Source organism: Coregonus clupeaformis, chromosome 28 (assembly GCF_020615455.1).
Source record: "Coregonus clupeaformis isolate EN_2021a chromosome 28, ASM2061545v1, whole genome shotgun sequence".
Lineage (NCBI taxonomy): Eukaryota > Metazoa > Chordata > Actinopteri > Salmoniformes > Salmonidae > Coregonus > Coregonus clupeaformis.
Window position 1 is genome coordinate 34,558,880 of NC_059219.1, and position 7,339 is coordinate 34,566,218.

The window sequence follows — 7,339 nt, forward strand, 5'->3', positions numbered from 1 at the left end:
CACCAACAACTAGGTGTGTCCAAGGGACTTTAATATGAAAAGGAAAACTGTAGGCATAGCCTACTCCACCATATTCCAAGGTGTTCAGCACCTACAGAGAGGGAGGGAGGGAAAGAGAGAGAAAGAGAGATGTCATGTTCAAGTTTGCAAGTTTAAAAGCCTATGCAGATAGACAACACGTGATTCTAATATAGGTAGGCCTAACTGATAGTAAACTCACAAGCTGCAAAGGTCTTAGCTACATTTGTTTTTCAAAGGACAATGACCCAACACACCTCCAGGCTGTGTAAGGGCTATTTTACCAAGAAGGAGAGTGATGGAGTGCTGCATCAGATGACCTGGCCACCACAATCCCCCGACCTCAACCCAATTGAGATGGTTTGGGATAAGTCGGACGGCAGAGTGAAGGAAAAGCAGCCAACAGGTGCTGAGCATATGTGGGAACTCCTTCAAGACTGTTGGAAAATAGTTCCAGGTGAAGCTGGTTGAGAGAATGCCAAGAGTGTGCAAAGCTGTCATCATGGCAAAGGGTGGCTATTTGAAGAATCTCAAATATAACATATATTTTGTATGTTTAACACTTTTTTGGTTACTACATGATTCCATATGTATTATTTCATAGTTTTGATGTCTTCACTATTATTCTACAATGTAGAAAATAGTCCAAATAAAGAAAAACCCTTGAATGAGTAGGTGTGTCCAAACTTTTTACTGGTAGTGTGCATTCGGAAAGTATTCATACCCCTTGATGTTTTCCACATTTTGTTACGTTACAGCCTTATTCTAAAATTGATTAAATTGTTTTTTTAAATATTACATTTACATAACTATTCAGACCCTTTACTCAGTACTTTGTTGAAACACCTTTGGCAGTGACAACAGCCTCAAGTCTTCATGGGTATGTCAATACAAGCTTGGCACACCTATATTTGGGGAGTTTCAGGTCTCTCCAGAGATGTTTGATCGGGTTCAAGTCCAGGCTCTGGCTGGACCACTCAAGGACATTCAGAGACTTGCCCTGAAGACACTCCTGCGTTGTCTTGGCTCTGTGCTTAGGGTCGTTGTCCTGTTGGAAGGTGAACCTTCGCCCCAATCTGAGGTCCTGAGCACTCTGGAGCAGGTTTTCATCAAGGATCTCTCTGTACTTTACTCCATTCATCTTTCCCTCGATCCTGACTAGTCTCCCAGTCCCTGCCGCTGAAAAACATTCCCACAGCATGATGCTGCCACCACCATGCTTCACCATAGGGATGGTGCCAGGTTTCCTCCAGACCTGACACTTGGCATTCAGGCTGAAGAGTTCAATCTTGGTTTCATCAGACGAGAGAATCTTGTTTCTCATGGTCTGAGAGTCGTTTAGGTGCCTTTTGGCAAACACCAGCGGGCTGTCATGTGCATTTTACTGAGGAGTGGCTTCCATCTGGCCACTCTACCATAAAGGCCTGATTGGTAAAGTGCTGCAGAGATGGTTGTCCTTCTGGAAGGTTCTCCCATCTCCACAGAGGAACTCTGGAGCTCTGTCAGCGTGACCATCGGGTTCTTGGTCACCTCCCTGACCAAGGCCCTTTTTAATTATTATTTATTTATTTCACCTTTATTTAACCAGGTAAGCCAGTTGAGAACAAGTTCTCATTTACAACTGCGACCTGGCCAAGATAAAGCAAAGCAGTGCGATAAAAACAACAACACAGAGTTACATATGGGGTAAACAAAACATAAAGTCAAAAATACAAACAGAAAATATATATACAGTGTGTGCGAATGTAGCTCAGCTGGTAGAGCACGGCGCTTGTAACGCCAAGGTAGTGGGTTCGATCCCCGGGACCACCCATACACAAAAATGTATGCACGCATGACTGTAAGTGTCACGGTTTCGGCCGAGGCGGCTCCTCCTCCTTGTTCGGGCAGGTTTCGCCGGTCGTCGTCTCCGGAGTTCTAGCTGCCACCGCTCGATGTTTCGTGTTTGTTTGGTTTTGTCTGTTAGTCACACCTGTTTTGTGTTAGGTCTCATTTAGCACCCTATTTAGTTTCCTTGTTGTTAGGTTTGTGTTGTGTGTGATTGTTCGTGTCGTGGTTGCGCTACCCGTGTCGGTACGCTATTTTCCTGAGCTTCCTCCTTGTGTTGTGAGGAGAGATTTACGCACCTGTGTGTGCGCTTGTATTTACGCCTGTGTGCGTCTTTTGCCTCCGGGCTGTTTTGGATTACTTTTCGTGCACAGTAAAGTCTTGTTGGACTTACCCTCTGCTGCCTGCGCCTGATTCCACACCACACCCATACACAGCACCGTGACAGAATCACACACCATTAGATGGAATCAGCAGGAGCACCCGTCGACCCCATGGAGGAGCGTCTCCTTGGACACGAGCACCGGATCAACCGTATCGGGCACGCCTTGGAGGGCGTCATGGACACCCTTCGTCGATGGGAGACCAGCGGGGTTCCCATAGCCCCACCTATCGCACCATCACCTTCACCGCCGGACAACCAGCCCGTCCATCGACCGGAACCCAGTGGGATTCGGCTCTCGCTCCCGAGGGCGTACGACGGCACCACTGCCGGGTGTCAGGGGTTCCTCCTACAAGTGGAGCTCTACATTGCCACCATACACCCGGCGCCCTCGGGATACGAGAGCGTTTCCGCCCTCATCTCCTGTCTCACCGGCAAGGCGTTGGAGTGGGCCAACGCCGAGTGGAGGGGAATAGACGCCGCCACCGTCACCTATGCGGAGTTCTCCCGTCGCTTCCGTGCGGTCTTCGACCATCCACCAGAGGGGAGAGCGGCGGGGGAACGTCTATTCCACCTCCGACAGGGGATGAGGAGCGCTCAGGCGTTCGCGCTGGAGTTCCGGACTCTAGCGGCTGATGCGGGGTGGAATGAGAGGGCCCTCATAGACCACTTCCGATGTAGCCTTCGGGAGGACGTCCGCAGGGAGTTAGCCTGCAGGGACAGTACACTAACATTTGACCAGCTGGTGGACATGGCCATCCGACTGGACAACCTGCTGGCGACCCGCGGACGTCCCAGGTGGGGGTCCCCCATTCCACCCTCCAGCGCCTCCGAGCAGTGTCCGATGGAGCTTGGAGGTGCTGGCGCTAGAGGGAGAGGAGGTAGGAGCCCGAGGGGGGGCAGTCTCCTGCACCAAGTGTGGGCGCGGAGGGCACACCGCGGCTAGGTGCTGGGGAGGGTCCCCTGGTGAGGGAGAGAGCAGGTCGTACAGTGGGGAGTCCACCCAGGTGAGTAGGCGCCCTACTTACCCAGAGCTTTCTGTCGTTCACATTACCTTACCTGTTTGTTTCCCACAGGTTGCACCTCGGTCCCAGCATAAGGCGCTAGTCGATTCAGGCGCAGCTGGGAATTTTGTAGACCGGAGATTCTGTGTTAAGTTAGGGATTCCCCTCCTTCCAGTCGACAAACCCTTTCCTGTACATGCCCTAGATAGTCGTCCGTTAGGATCTGGGTTGATTGGGGAGGTCACAGCGCCACTTCGGATGATGACGCAGGGGGTCATGAGGAGACGATTCAACTCTATCTTATCGACTCTCCTGCGTATCCGGTGGTACTGGGGCTTCCCTGGTTGATGACCCATGATCCTACTATTTCGTGGCGAGAGAAAGCTCTTAAAGGGTGGTCTGCTCAGTGTGAGGGGTTATGTCTGGGTGTTTCCGTAGGGGCGACCTCGGCGGAGAGTCCGAACCAGATGCCAGCACTGCACATTCCTCCTGAGTATGAGGATTTGGCGCTCGTGTTCAGTAAGACCAGAGCGGCACAGTTGCCACCTCATAGACAAGGGGATTGTGCGATAGACCTCCAGACAGGAGCAGCGCTTCCGCGGAGCCATGTGTATCCTTTGTCACAGGAGGAGAAAAGGGCAATGGAGACTTACATTGCCGAGTCTCTGAGACAGGGATATATACGGGCCTCCACTTCTCCCGCGTCCTCGAGCTTCTTTTTTGTGAAGAAAAAGGATGGAGGTTTGCGTCCGTGTATTGATTACCGCGGTCTCAATCAGGTGACGGTGAAGTACAGCTATCCACTTCCTCTGATTGGGACCATGACGGAGTCCTTACACGGGGCAAGGTTCTTCACAAAATTGGATCTCAGGAGCGCATATAACTTGGTGCGCGTTAGGGAGGGCGATGAGTGGAAGACAGCATTTAGTACTACATCCGGCCATTACGAGTATCTCGTCATGCCATATGGGTTAATGAATGCTCCATCAGTCTTCCAATCGTTTGTAGACTAACTTTTCCGGGACATGCAGGCGCAGGGAGTAGTGGTGTACATAGATGATATTCTTGTGTACAGTGCTACTCGGGCCGAGCATGTAGCCCTGGTGCGCAGGGTATTGAGGAGACTGTTGGAGCATGACCTGTATGTCAAAGCTGAGAAATGTCTGTTCTTCCAGGAGTCAGTTTCCTTTTTGGGTTACCAGTTGTCTGCGTTAGGGGTGAGAATGGAGGTGGACCGAGTGTCCGCCGTGCGTAATTGGCAAACCCCAACTACGGTTAAAGAGGTGCAGCGGTTCTTGGGTTTTGCGAATTACTACCGGAGGTTTATCCGGGGGTTTTGGACAGGTGGCAGCTCCCATAACGTCTCTTCTGAAGGGGGGTCCGGTGCGCTTGCAGTGGTCAGCTGAGGCGGACAGGGCCTTTGGGAGACTGAAGGACCTGTTTACCTCGGCCCCGGTGTTGGCGCACCCGGATCCCACTTTACCCTTCCAAGTTGAGGTGGACGCGTCTGAGGCCGGTATCGGGGCAGTTCTTTCTCAACGATCCGGTACACCACCTAAGCTCCGCCCCTGTGCTTTTTATTCTAAGAAGCTCAGTCCGGCGGAGCGGAATTATGACGTAGGGGACAGGGAGCTGTTAGCCGTAGTACAGGCCCTAAAGGTGTGGGAGGCATTGGCTTGAGGGGGCTCAGCACCCTTTCCTCATTCTGACCGACCATCGTAACCTGGAGTACATTCGGGCAGCTAGGAGACTGAATCTCGCCAGGCTCGATGGACTATGTTTCTCGCCCGGTTTGTGTTCAAGATCACTTACATCCCTGGGTCCCAGAACGGGAGGGCAGATGCTCTGTCCCGTCGGTATGACACGGAGGAGAGGTGCGTGGAGTCCATTCCCATACTACCGGAGTCTTGTCTGGTGGCACCGGTGGTGTGGGAGGTCGATGCGGAGATCGAGCGGGCGTTACGCACCGAGCCTAGTCCTCCACAGTGTCCGGTGGGTCGGGTGTACGTCCCGCTCGAGGTCCGGGATCGGCTAATTTATTGGGCTCACACGTCCCCCTCCTCTGGACATCCGGGTATTGGCCGGACGGTGCACTGCCTTAGTACGAAGTACTGGTGGCCAACGTTAGCCAGGGATGTGAGGGTTTATGTCTCCTCCTGCTCAGTATGTGCCCAGTGTAAGGCGCCCAGACACTTGCCCAGGGGTAAATTACAGCCCCTGCCCGTTCCACAACGACCCTGGTCTCACCTCTCGGTGGATTTTGTGACCGATCTTCCCTCCTCCCAGGGGAATACCACCATCCTGGTCGTTGTGGATCGGTTCTCGAAGGCCTGTCGTCTCCTTCCCATGCCGGGTCTTCCTACGGCCCTACAGACAGCTGAGGCTCTATTTACTCACGTCTTCCGGCATTACGGGGTGCCCGAGGATATAGTGTCCGATCGAGGCCCCCAGTTTACCTCCAGAGTCTGGAGAGCATTTATGGAACGTTTGGGGGTCTCGGTGAGCCTTACCTCGGGTTACCACCCGGAGAGTAATGGGCAGGTTGAACGAGTCAACCAGGATGTGGGTAGGTTTCTGAGGTCATATTGTCAGGGCCGGCCGGAAGAGTGGGCGAGATATGTGCCCTGGGCCGAGATGGCACAGAACTCTCTCCGCCACTCCTCCACCCAACTAACCCCTTTTCAGTGTGTATTAGGGTACCAGCCGGTTCTGGCACCATGGCATGAGAGCCAGATCGAGGCCCCCGCTGTGGATGAGTGGGTGCGGCGCTCGGAGGAGACGTGGGACGCTGCACACGTCCATCTGCAGCGTGCCATACGTCGACAGAAGACGAGCGCCGACCCACACCGCAGTGAGGGGCCAGTGTACGCACCTGGAGATCGAGTCTGGCTCTCAACCAGAAACCTGCCCCTCCGCCTGCCCTGCCGGAAGCTGGGTCGGCGGTTTGTGGGGCCTTTTAAAGTCCTGAGGAGATTGAACGAGGTGAGTTACAGGTTAGAACTACCTATTGATTACAATAATATTAACCCCTCGTTTCATGTGTCTCTCCTCAGGCCGGTGGTAGCTGGTCCACTCCAGGATTTTGAGATTGAGGAGACTCCTCCGCCCCCGTTGGACATCAAGGGGGCTCCGGCGTACACGGTTCGGACCATCCTGGATTCGAGACGCCGGATGGGGGGTCTCCAATATCTCGTGGAGTGGGAGGGGTACGGTCCGGAGGAGCGGTGCTGGGTGCCAAGGAGGGACATTCTGGATCCGTCCCTGATGACCGAATTCCATCGTGGTCATCCTGCGCGCCCTGCTCCGCGTCCCCCTGGTCGTCCCCGAGGCCGGAGGCGGCGCGCGGCTGGAGCCGCGCGTCAAGGGGGGGGTACTGTCACGGTTTCGGCCGAGGCGGCTCCTCCTCCTTGTTCGGGCAGGTTTCGCCGGTCGTCGTCTCCGGAGTTCTAGCTGCCACCGCTCGATGTTTCGTGTTTGTTTGGTTTTGTCTGTTAGTCACACCTGTTTTGTGTTAGGTCTCATTTAGCACCCTATTTAGTTTCCTTGTTGTTAGGTTTGTGTTGTGTGTGATTGTTCGTGTCGTGGTTGCGCTACCCGTGTCGGTACGCTATTTTCCTGAGCTTCCTCCTTGTGTTGTGAGGAGAGATTTACGCACCTGTGTGTGCGCTTGTATTTACGCCTGTGTGCGTCTTTTGCCTCCGGGCTGTTTTGGATTACTTTTCGTGCACAGTAAAGTCTTGTTGGACTTACCCTCTGCTGCCTGCGCCTGATTCCACACCACACCCATACACAGCACCGTGACAGTAAGTCGCTTTGGATAAAAGCGTCTGCTAAATGGCATATTATTATTATTATATTATAGTAAGTTATGGAGGTAAGGCAATAAATAGGCCATAGTGCAAAATAGTTACAATTTCATATTAACACTGGAATGATAGATGTGCAAAAGATGATGTGCAAATAGAGATACTGGGGTGCAAATTAGCAAAATAAATAACAATATGGGGATGAGGTAGTTGGGTGGGCTAATTTCAGAATGGCTGTGTACAGGTGCAGTTATCGGTAAGCTGCTCTGACAACTGATGCTTAAAGTTAGTGAGGGAGATAA